Source organism: Cherax quadricarinatus, chromosome 6 (genome assembly GCF_038502225.1).
Source record: "Cherax quadricarinatus isolate ZL_2023a chromosome 6, ASM3850222v1, whole genome shotgun sequence".
In the NCBI taxonomy this organism is placed as follows: Eukaryota; Metazoa; Arthropoda; class Malacostraca; order Decapoda; family Parastacidae; genus Cherax; species Cherax quadricarinatus.
This window is the reverse complement of record NC_091297.1, coordinates 13,836,964-13,849,364: the sequence shown is the minus strand read 5'-3', so window position 1 is coordinate 13,849,364 and position 12,401 is coordinate 13,836,964. Positions and strand designations below refer to the sequence as shown.

The 12,401-nt window shown below is 43.4% G+C and overlaps 1 protein-coding gene across 3 annotated transcripts in view; it reads left to right on the top strand.

Moving 5' to 3' along the window:
- Positions 1-12,401, top strand: part of LOC128694123 (ER degradation-enhancing alpha-mannosidase-like protein 1) — a 137,179-nt gene that overhangs the window by 110,417 nt on the left and 14,361 nt on the right. The gene's annotated exons all lie outside the window — the stretch shown is intronic.

Here is a 12,401-nt window from a genome sequence, read left to right as displayed (position 1 = left end):
CTCTTTATGTGACTGATACGTTTTAAGCACATGGCATGTACTGTATAGTGAAATTGCATAAATGGAATCCAGTGTAACCTGTAAAACTATAGGAAACTTTTTGAGATCTGGACTGTATTGTCCCCACATCCATTTTTATTATATTTTGGGGATGATGATATATGAGTAATGTGTTTTACTGATACTTGTGTTAACCAAAAACAGCAGGCATGCACAATGACGGGTGTATGCTGTGGTGGAGGGTGGTAATGAAGGTGTACTTGGTGTCGGTAAAGGATGGTGCAGTGTCATCTAGGTAAAAGTTCACATCACTGATATCAGGCAAGGTGACAAAATAGAATTAAGTATAGGCAAGGAGCTGTCATCAGACATCACTGATGAAAAAAGCATAAAGACAGAAGGGACAATTGAGGTAGGGCTTGGGATGGGTGAGGGAGACTTCAAGAGCTAACATTATGGATTCCTTATATATTTGTTGGTTCTGGGCATACACCAACTTCAGGCTTCTCTCCAAGCTAGAGTCGACATCTATGGAAAAAAAATTCCGGCCAGCTTCTTCAAAAGTTCATTTTGCATATACAGTGGACCCCCACATACCGATTTTAATCCGTGCAAGAGGGCTCATTGGTATGCGAAATAATCGGTATGCGAATGAATTTTCCCCATAAGAAATAATGGAAATCAAATTAATCCGTGCAAGACACCCAAAAGTATGAAAAAAAAATTTTTACCACATGAAATATACATTTTCCTACACACAAAAAGAAGGATACATGCACAATAGTAGAGTAGTACATGCACAGTATATATTGTGCATGTACTACTCTACTAAATGAAGAATAAATGACACTTACCTTTATTGAAGATGCAGCAATGACTGATGAGACACTGTGTCCTGGGAGTGCCTTTTCCTCCTGAGTACTCTAGGTCCTGTTTGGCATTTTCTTCCAGAACAGGCCTTATCACACTGTGTATGTCACTACGATTCTTAAATCTCTCAAACCAACCTTTGCTGGCTTTAAATTCACCAATATGAGCACTAGTTCCAGGCATTTTTCCCTGTTCACCTGGGTGTTAGTCGACTGGTGTGGGTTGCATCCTGGGAGACAAGATTAAGGACCCCAATGGAAATAAGTTAGACAGTCTTCGATGACACTGACTTTTTTGGGTTATCCTGGGTGGCAAATCCTCTGGGGTTAATTGTTTCTTGGTATATTCTCAATAAGCCACACCAACAACAGTGCTACAGCAGCAGCAGACGATGCTACAGCAGCAGCAGACGATGCTACAGCAGCAGCAGCAGCAGACGATGCTACAGCAGCAGCAGACGATGCTACAGCAGCAGCAGACGATGCTACAGCAGCAGCAGACGATGCTACAGCAGCAGCAGACGATGCTACAGCAGCAGCAGATGATGCTACAGCAGCAGCAGACGATGCTACAGCAGCAGCAGCAGCAGACGATGCTACAGCAGCAGCAGACGATGCTACAGCAGCAGCAGCAGCTGACAGTGCAGCAGCAGCAGCTGACAGTGCAGCAGCAACAGCAGCTGTACCACCAATAGTAGCGATGGTTGATTGGGGTTCATTATACAACCTGGCCAGCTCGGAGACACGCACTCCACTTTCATACTTATCAATGATCTTTTTCTTCATCTCTATAGTAATTCTCACCCTTATTGCTGTAGGGTTGGCACTAGAAGCTTTCTTGGGGCCCATGGTCACTTATTTTCCAGATAAAATCACCAAAAACACTGTAATAATACGAAATGTTACGATTGTATGCTTGGATGCTACCGCGGAGGCTGGCTGGTAAACAATGCCACCGGCGGAACATGTGAGGCTGGCTAAGGCGCACATTGGACGCGTCTCGGACGAACAGCGGTGAGAGGGTTTTTGAGCGGTATGCGAGGCAAAATTTTTGCGATTAAAGTGAGCGGTATGCGGAATAAACGGTATGTGATGCCAACGGTATGCGGGGGTCCACTGTACACTCAATTCACAAATTTCATCATGAATCTCACTGTCAAAGATCACAACAATGTTTCTACCACAGTTGCTAGGAAAATGATGGGATGGATAATGGGAACCTTCAAAACTATAGATGCCAAGCCACTGATGATTCTCTTCAATTCACTTGTTCTTCCTAGGTTGGAATATTGCTGTACACTAACAGTCTTTTTCAAGGCAGGCAAAATTCCAGACATGGAGACCATGTATACAGAGAACTTTCACTGCACATATAAATTAAATAAAGCACCTAAATCACTGGGAACGATTGAAGTCCCTTGACCTCTACTCCTTGGAACACAGGCGAGAAAGATGGATGATAATGTACACTTGGAAAATCTTAAGAGAGATTAGTCTCAAATCTGCACATGAAAATCACTCCCTGCAAAAACAAGACTGCAGGTGGTGCAACATCCCCCCCAATTTCTCTGGTTTTCCCTCAGTAAAGAGTCATGTTCAGGAAGTTGTGGCTGTAGCAAGAACTAAGACATAAGGACTTTGAAAGATGTGCTTCAACAAGAGACAAATGAAAGAGGAAGATGAGGAAGAACTTTGAAGATAAAAAGTTAACACTGCAGGAGTTATATGAGCAAGTCCAGGTTGTTGGTAAAGTTGCTATTACAACCCAGGATTCCAAATAGCCTGTTATCCCGGGTGTAAAGGGAGCAAAATAAACACAGCAGAAAAAGTTTAGACTTATATTATCCTTCACCAATTTAGAACAGCAATATGTACACTATGTACAGTGATAAGTATAGTGCACTCTACGGTAAGCAAGGCAGAAATAGAAGCCACAAGATAGCAGACCGTGCTTCAACCAGCTCTAGAATGGGAAAGACAAGGGCAGACAGGAGAGTGGTACCCACATAACCTCTGCGATTGCCAAAACCATCTTCTTATTGGCTAGAACCTGGTCACTAGTTGAACGACGGGGCCCCATCATCAACTCTTAGCAACCTGGTTCGCTGGTTGGGGGAGATAGCCTGTAAATGAGGGTGTGTCTTAGCAACCTGGTTCGCTGGTTGGGGGAGATAGCCTGTAAATGAGGGTGTGTACATACGCCGAATAAAGGTTACGTACTCTTTGCATGCCACACCCCCACCCCGAGAAGGCTCAGGATTAGGCTGCCACCTCCCAGTGGTAACCGTGCCACCATGGCACAAAATAATGGGACCGCCTTTCCTCTCCACCATCCATCTCTTAGATAGAGCTCAGCTTTTCTCGTGACAAAAAGCCAAACCCTAAACTCAGAGTGAGACAGCAGTCAGTCAGGCTAGCATAGGTCCAAGATACAGGTGGACGGTAGCCCGCATCCCCTCACTAAAAAAAAACCCCACACCAGGGGATAAAAAAAAGAGCATGAAAAGGGGTTACCACAAATAATATAACATCCTAACCTAAATAAATAAAAATATTAGACTCTAGATAAAGAGTCCGCCAACATATTTTCTTTGCTGGCAATATATTTAATAGAGAGGATAAATAAGTATACAAGATATGATGTAGGGCGAAATGACAGTAGTTTGTTGGATTATGTATTGGTAGATAAAAGACTGTTGAGTAGACTTCAGGATGTACATGTTTATAGAGGGGCCACAGATATATCAGATCACTTTCTAGTTGTAGCTACACTGAGAGTAAAAGGTAGATGGGATACAAGGAGAATAGAAGCATCAGGGAAGAGAGAGGTGAAGGTTTATAAACTAAAAGAGGAGGCAGTTAGGGTAAGATATAAACAGCTATTGGAGGATAGATGGGCTAATGAGAGCATAGGCAATGGGGTCGAAGAGGTATGGGGTAGGTTTAAAAATGTAGTGTTAGAGTGTTCAGCAGAAGTTTGTGGTTACAGGAAAGTGGGTGCAGGAGGGAAGAGGAGCGATTGGTGGAATGATGATGTAAAGAGAGTAGTAAGGGAGAAAAAGTTAGCATATGAGAAGTTTTTACAAAGTAGAAGTGATGCAAGGAGGGAAGAGTATATGGAGAAAAAGAGAGAAGTTAAGAGAGTGGTGAAGCAATGTAAAAAGAGAGCAAATGAGAGAGTGGGTGAGATGTTATCAACAAATTTTGTTGAAAATAAGAAAAAGTTTTGGAGTGAGATTAACAAGTTAAGAAAGCCTAGAGAACAAATGGATTTGTCAGTTAAAAATAGGAGAGGAGAGTTATTAAATGGAGAGTTAGAGGTATTGGGAAGATGGAGGGAATATTTTGAGGAATTGTTAAATGTTGATGAAGATAGGGAAGCTGTGATTTCGTGTATAGGGCAAGGAGGAATAACATCTTGTAGGAGTGAGGAAGAGCCAGTTGTGAGTGTGGGGGAAGTTCGTGAGGCAGTAGGTAAAATGAAAGGGGGTAAGGCAGCCGGGATTGATGGGATAAAGATAGAAATGTTAAAAGCAGGTGGGGATATAGTTTTGGAGTGGTTGGTGCAATTATTTAATAAATGTATGGAAGAGGGTAAGGTACCTAGGGATTGGCAGAGAGCATGCATAGTTCCTTTGTATAAAGGCAAAGGGGACAAAAGAGAGTGCAAAAATTATAGGGGGATAAGTCTGTTGAGTGTACCTGGTAAAGTGTATGGTAGAGTTATAATTGAAAGAATTAAGAGTAAGACGGAGAATAGGATAGCAGATGAACAAGGAGGCTTTAGGAAAGGTAGGGGGTGTGTGGACCAGGTGTTTACAGTGAAACATATAAGTGAACAGTATTTAGATAAGGCTAAAGAGGTCTTTGTGGCATTTATGGATTTGGAAAAGGCGTATGACAGGGTGGATAGGGGGGCAATGTGGCAGATGTTGCAAGTGTATGGTGTAGGAGGTAGGTTACTGAAAGCAGTGAAGAGTTTTTACGAGGATAGTGAGGCTCAAGTTAGAGTATGTAGGAAAGAGGGAAATTTTTTCCCAGTAAAAGTAGGCCTTAGACAAGGATGTGTGATGTCACCGTGGTTGTTTAATATATTTATAGATGGGGTTGTAAGAGAAGTAAATGCGAGGGTCTTGGCAAGAGGCGTGGAGTTAAAAGATAAAGAATCACACACAAAGTGGGAGTTGTCACAGCTGCTCTTTGCTGATGACACTGTGCTCTTGGGAGATTCTGAAGAGAAGTTGCAGAGATTGGTGGATGAATTTGGTAGGGTGTGCAAAAGAAGAAAATTAAAGGTGAATACAGGAAAGAGTAAGGTTATGAGGATAACAAAAAGATTAGGTGATGAAAGATTGAATATCAGATTGGAGGGAGAGAGTATGGAGGAGGTGAACGTATTCAGATATTTGGGAGTGGACGTGTCAGCGGATGGGTCTATGAAAGATGAGGTGAATCATAGAATTGATGAGGGAAAAAGAGTGAGTGGTGCACTTAGGAGTCTGTGGAGACAAAGAACTTTGTCCTTGGAGGCAAAGAGGGGAATGTATGAGAGTATAGTTTTACCAACGCTCTTATATGGGTGTGAAGCGTGGGTGATGAATGTTGCAGCGAGGAGAAGGCTGGAGGCAGTGGAGATGTCGTGTCTGAGGGCAATGTGTGGTGTGAATATAATGCAGAGAATTCGTAGTTTGGAAGTTAGGAGGAGGTGCGGGATTACCAAAACTGTTGTCCAGAGGGCTGAGGAAGGGTTGTTGAGGTGGTTCGGACATGTAGAGAGAATGGAGCGAAACAGAATGACTTCAAGAGTGTATCAGTCTGTAGTGGAAGGAAGGCGGGGTAGGGGTCGGCCTAGGAAGGGTTGGAGGGAGGGGGTAAAGGAGGTTTTGTGTGCGAGGGGCTTGGACTTCCAGCAGGCATGCGTGAGCGTGTTTGATAGGAGTGAATGGAGACAAATGGTTTTTAATACTTGACGTGCTGTTGGAGTGTGAGCAAAGTAACATTTATGAAGGGATTCAGGGAAACCGGCAGGCCGGACTTGAGTCCTGGAGATGGGAAGTACAGTGCCTGCACTCTGAAGGAGGGGTGTTAATGTTGCAGTTTAAAAACTGTAGTGAATATATTTAATTCTGAGTGAGTATGGTTGAAGTCTTAGCATCCAGTGCATGAGCCTTGTGTTGTGGTTCTTCATGGCTTGGAGATATACTAGAGGATTGTGATCACTGTAGACTGTGACCACCTGCGATGTCTGGCCCACATAATCATCGAAATGCTCCAAAGCCAGTACCAGCGCGAGGGCTTCTTTTTCAATGGTAGAGTAAGCCCTCTGATGTGGCTGGAACTTGGCTGAAAAGTATGCTACAGGCTGCAACTCCTCATTCTCGTTTTGTAATAGTACTGCCCCAACCCCAGACTCACAAGCATCAACCTGTAATGAAAAAGGTTTGGAGAAGTCTGGAGACAAGAGAATGGGTGCAGTACACAATATTCTTTTTGCTTTGCCAAAAGAAGTTTGACAATCTGGGGTCCAATTAAAGGGAACTTTGTGACTGGTAAGAGAGGTAAGAGGGGCTACAATATCTGAGAAATTCTTACAGAATCTTCTGTAAAATCCTATCATGCCTAGGAAACGTTGAAGAGATTTCCTATCATGAGGAACTGGATAATCTTTAATAGCAAGAACTTTAGCAAGTTTAGGTGCAACTTTACCACTACCTACTTCATGGCCTAGAAAAGTGACAGTGGCCTGGCCAAAGGAAGATTTAGATAAATTAACTGTTAAATGGGAACTCTTAAAGGTCTCAAAAAGAGCCTTAAGTCTAAGTAGGTGTTGATCCCAAGTATCAGACACCACAACAATATCATCTAGGTACGCTGCCGTGCCTTCAAGTCCTTTAATAGCCTGATGGATAAGTTTCTGGAATGAAGAGGGGGAATTTTTCATTCCAAAGGGGGTAACTGTGTATTGATAATGACCTCCTGGAATTACGAAGGCAGAGATTTCCTTCGCCTTATCCGTCAAAGGTACCTGATAGTAACCTTTAAGGAGATCTAACTTGGACACAAAAGTAGCCTTACCCCACAAAGTCAATTACGTCATCCAGACGAGGAAGAGGGTAAGCATCTGTAATTGTGACCTCATTCACCTTACGGTAGTCTGTACACATACGAAACCCTCCATCAGCCTTCTTCACAAGGATGCACGGTGAAGCCCATGGACTAGATGACTCCTCCACTAAACCATGCTTTAACAAATATTCTACTTCCTGCTGAAGTAACCTTTGCTTTTCAGGATTAGCTCTGTAGGGGGAGAGTTTAATTGGTTTAGAGTTTCCCACATCTACATCATGATAACCTAACGTACATTTTTTCGGCACATCCGAAAAAATATTAGGATATGATTGTAGAAGCTCAGTTAAATTTGTTGCTTGCGTTTCAGATAGTCCCTCCATTAAAGGGCTAGGATCCTTGAGGAGGACAGAATTTGAAAGTTTAATATTAATTTCAGAGGTAGAGTGCAAAGAATCAGAGTCATCCTCAGAGGTACAGGACAGAGTCATTACTGGGACTTTATCTGGTGTATGGAAATATTTTAATTGATTAATGTGGTAAGTTTTAGTTTTTGAGGTCTTATCAATGGGAGCTACCACATAATTTACATCAGATAATCTACTTACAATCTGCATAGGTCCCGTAAATCTAGCTTTCAAGGTGTGGCCAGGTATAGGTTCCTGCACCAACACCTTGTCTCCTGGATGGAAGAAGTGGAATTGTGCACTTCTGTCATACCTCTGTTTCATCTTACTTTGAGCTGTCTTTAGGTTAGCCTTGGCTAACTGTCGTGCCACCTGCAACCTTGAAGACGGGTTGTAGAGTGTTGAGCTAACGTCTTCTCCCATCCATCCTTCTTTGAGCACCCGAAGAGGACCTCGTACATTGTGCCCAAAGATCAGCTCAAACGGACTATACCCTGTAGACTCTTGCACCGTCTCTCGTACTGAGAACAGCAACAAAGGTAGTGATTCATCCCAGTCTGTAGGAAAGTGCATGCAAAAAGTTCTCATCATGGTTTTTAACGTCTGATGGAATCTTTCCAAGGCGCCTTGGGACTGAGGATGATAGGCAGTGGATAAGTTGTGGATTATCCCTAACCTAGTTAATACTTCCCTAAATGCTTTGGCAGTAAAGTTAGTACCTTGATCACTTTGAATAGTTTTAGGAATGCCAAAACAAGAAATGAATTTTGTTAAAAGCTTTGAGAATAGCTTTAGTATTAATACTGCGCATGGGAATTGCTTCAGGATATCTGGTTACTTTATCCATAATCGTAAATAAATATTGATTTCCAGACTTTGACCTATGTAGTGGACCTACACAATCTATAATTAAATCTGCAAAAGGTTCTCCATCAGCAGGTATAGGTTGGAGAGGTGCAGGTTTAATGGAATGTCCAGGTTTCCATACTTGTTGACATTCTCGGCAACACCTAATATGATTCTTCACATCTTCCTTTAATTTTGGCCAATAAAATTCTTTTGTGATTCTATACAAGGTTTTTGTAATTCCTAAGTGACCTCCTAATGAAGTATTATGAGCTAATATTTGAGGTTGGAACCACTAACCTGTTAAACAATTGCCGGCCCTCTATCTCCTTACCAGTCTCAGTGCAGACCAAATAATCATTTTTAAGTTCATACTTGACCGGATGATCCAAAGAGGATTTCCCCATGGCTGCCTGAAAAGCGAATTTTAAAGAAGGGTCCTTTCGTTGTTCCTCCCGGAAGGACAGTCCGTCGGGCATGGAAACAGAGACATCTGGCAATCCTGCAACCTGGGAATAGGAAGGCTTGATCGGGGTCTGTTCACTTGATTTACGAGGCTCCGGCCGGTGTGCCTCATAAAACAACGTGGCTATTCCGAGATCGGAGTCGTCCAAGGATAGGTCAATATTCTCTCCAGACAACCCTTGGGATGTTGCCCGAGTTATGGCCAACACCGGAGAAGAATTACTCATTATAGGTTCAGGACACACACTAACAGTAGTAATGTTATTACCCAGTAATAACATGGCATCTTTCATGGGGAATCCTTTTGAGACACCTACAGTCAAGTACCCAGTGTAATATTTGCACTGTACATAAATTTTATGCAAAGGAACAGAATATATAGCTCCTCCAAATGCTTCCAATAAAACAGAGGAATTCAAGGAAGTGTTCTCTGAAAGGGGTAATATTCCTTCTCTTACAAGTGAGCAATATGCTCCAGTATCTCTAAAGGTCTTTACTTCAGTTGTTTCTGAGTTTTCCTGAAGGGAAATAAGACTCTTGCAATAATAAGGGGCCATACCTTTTTCTACTTCTCTAGGGGACATGTTACTAGGGATATTAGAGATTTTCCTAATGGGTTGGGGTTTATGGGGGCAGTTGGGACGGATGTGACCTACTTTGTTACAGAGGAAGCAGACGACAGGCTTGCCCTTTTTCTCCCTGCTGACGTTGCAAATGGTGTCGTTCTGGCTGGTGTCTCTCTGGATACTGTTGTTGAGATGCACCATGAGTAGTTTGCCTCTCCGCAGGTGGACCATATGTTGAGAAGCGTGGCTCACCAGGTGACTTAATTGGCTGACGTAGACGTTCTCCCTCCAGCTGGCACTTCATTCTCCAAAGTTGACGATCTCTGCTCATGCCAGGCTGTTGAAAAGAGAGACGGGACCGCTCGGACAAGGAGCGGTTAGTTTCGAAGGTATCAGCCAACCTGGCTGCCTCCAATGCAGTGGTTAAGTCACGATCCTGCAGAAAGACTCGAACCTCTGGTCCCACAGACTCCAGCAGGTTATCAATCAGAATAAGCTGTACCAGCTCCTCAAAGGTAGAGACACCACTTGCTTTATACCAGCTGGTAAAAGCTTTGGTTTGCTGTCTTACAAAGTCCACTAGGGATTGACCAAGCTGCCGCCTGCTTAATTTAAAAATCTTTCTATATTTGGCTGGGATACATGTATATGCTCCCAACACTGTGGTCTTCACTACTTTATAATCAGAAAATTCAGCGTCATTTAATGCTGACGTAAATTCCTGTGCCTTACCCAATAATGCTGTATGAACCAACGATGCCCAATGCTGTTCCGGCCACCTCAAGGCTCGAGCCTGATTTTCAAAGCTTTCGAAAAATTGTTCTGGTTCGGCCTCATTGAAGCGGGGAACAAGCTGTACTGCTTTTTGTAAACTAAAATCATTTACAGAATGCGAAAACTGCCTCCTTTCTCTTTCCCTATCAAATTCTTCCCTTGCGAATGCTCTCTGTTCCCTAGTTTGCTCAAGATTGATTTTTGCCAGCTCAAGTGCCAACGACGCTGATTCACCTTGAGACAACCCAGCTGCACTATACTGACCATTTTGCTCCGTAGGTGTATCATCTTCCTCCTGCAAGAACATAGTAGTTTTTGCCCTAGCTCCCGTAGAGGGAGGAGTCTGATGTGCCATCTCTTCTTCTATAAGTTTGTCAGCAATCAGTGAACACAGTTGCGCAGCTGTGAGAGTGCGTTTGTATTTAATGCCAATGGAACGAGCAATTTTCCAACAACGCTGTAGGGACAATTTAGGTAGGTTATGCAAAGTATATGCCGACACCAGACGTCTGACTCGTCTAGGTGGCATAAGTTATTCGCTTTGCACAGTACGATTGCAGAATACCCCAACGTAACACGTTAATTTGCAGAACACGCTTAGCTATGCACAGTACGATTGCAGAATACGCATACAAGCAAAGCCGACTACAAAATTCTCCACACCGAACAGGCTAGTAACAACTGACACGCAAAATTTGTAAAGCAATGCCAGACAGCTACACTGTTCTAGAAGATTGACTGTAGCGAAGCGAGCACACCGAACAAGCTAGTAGCGAGCTGTTGAACGATCACACAATAGCAAGGCTGACCATAACAATAACTGACATGCAAAATTTGTAAAGTGTAGGCAAAGCTAATGCAATGCCAGACAGCAAGCTGCACAATATTCCCGCTACGAGCTTCACCCTAAGCTCAACCGTTTCTCTAAGTCCAGCTCCAGCTCCCGGACAGGCTACCCATATTATACCCATATTACAACCCAGGAATCCAAATGGCCTGTTATCCCGGGTGAAATGGGAGCAAAATAAACACAGCAGAAAAAGTTTAGACTTATATTATCCTTCACCAATTTAGAACAGCAATATGTACACTATGTACAGTGATAAGTATAGTGCACTCCAGGGTAAGCAAGGCAGAAATAGAAGCCACAAGATAGACCGTGCTTCAACCAGCTCTAGAATGGGAATGACAAGGGCTGACAGGAGAGTGGTACCCACATAACCTCTGCGATTGCCAAAACCATCTTCTTATTGGCTAGAACCTGGTCACTAGTTGAACGACGGGGCCCCATCATCAACTCTTAGCAACCTGGTTCGCTGGTTGGGGGAGATAGCCTGTAAATGAGGGTGTGTCTTAGCAACCTGGTTCGCTGGTTGGGGGAGATAACCTGTAAATGAGGGTGTGTACATACGCCGAATAAAGGTTACGTACTCTTTGCATGCCACAGAGCAATTTTCCAACAATGCTGTAGCGACAATTTAGGTAGGTTATGCAAAGTATATGCCGACACCAGACTTCTGACTCATCTAGGTGGCATAAGTTATTTGCTGTGCACAGTACGATTGCAGAATACCCCAACGTAACACATTAATTTGCAGAACACGCTTAGCTATGCACAGTACGATTGCAGAATACGCATACAAGCAAAGCCGACTGCAAAATTCTCCACACCGAACAGGCTAGTAACAACTGACACGCAAAATTTGTAAAGCAATGCCAGACAGCTACACTGTTCTAGAAGATTGACCGTAGCGAAGCGAGCACACTGAACAAGCTAGTAGCGAGCTGTTGAACGATCACACAATAGCAAGGCTGACCATAACAAAGCAACTGACATGCAAAATTTGTAAAGCGTAGGCAAAGCTAATGCAATGCCAGACAGCAAGCTGCACAATGTTCCTGCTACGAGCTTCACCATAAGCTCAACCGTTTCTCTAAGTCCAGCTCCAGCTCTCGGACAGGCTACCCATATTAAAACCCAGGATTCCAAATGGCCTGTTATCCCGGGTGTAAAGGGAGCAAAATAAACACAGCAGAAAAAGTTTAGGACTTATATTATCCTTCACCAATTTAGAACAGCAGTATGTACACTATGTACAGTGATAAGTATAGTGCACTCCACGGTAAGCAAGGCAGAAATAGAAGCCACAAGATAGCAGACCGTGCTTCAACCAGCTCTAGAATGGGAAAGACAAGGGCAGACAGGAGAGTGGTACCCACATAACCTCTGCGATTGCCAAAACCATCTTCTTATTGGCTAGGACCTGGTCACTAGATGAACGACGGGGCCCCATCATCAACTCTTAGCAACCTGGTTCGCTGGTTGGGGGAGATAGCCTGTAAATGAGGGTGTGTACATGTGCCGAATAAAGGTTACATACTCTTTGCATGCCACAGTTGCAGTACAT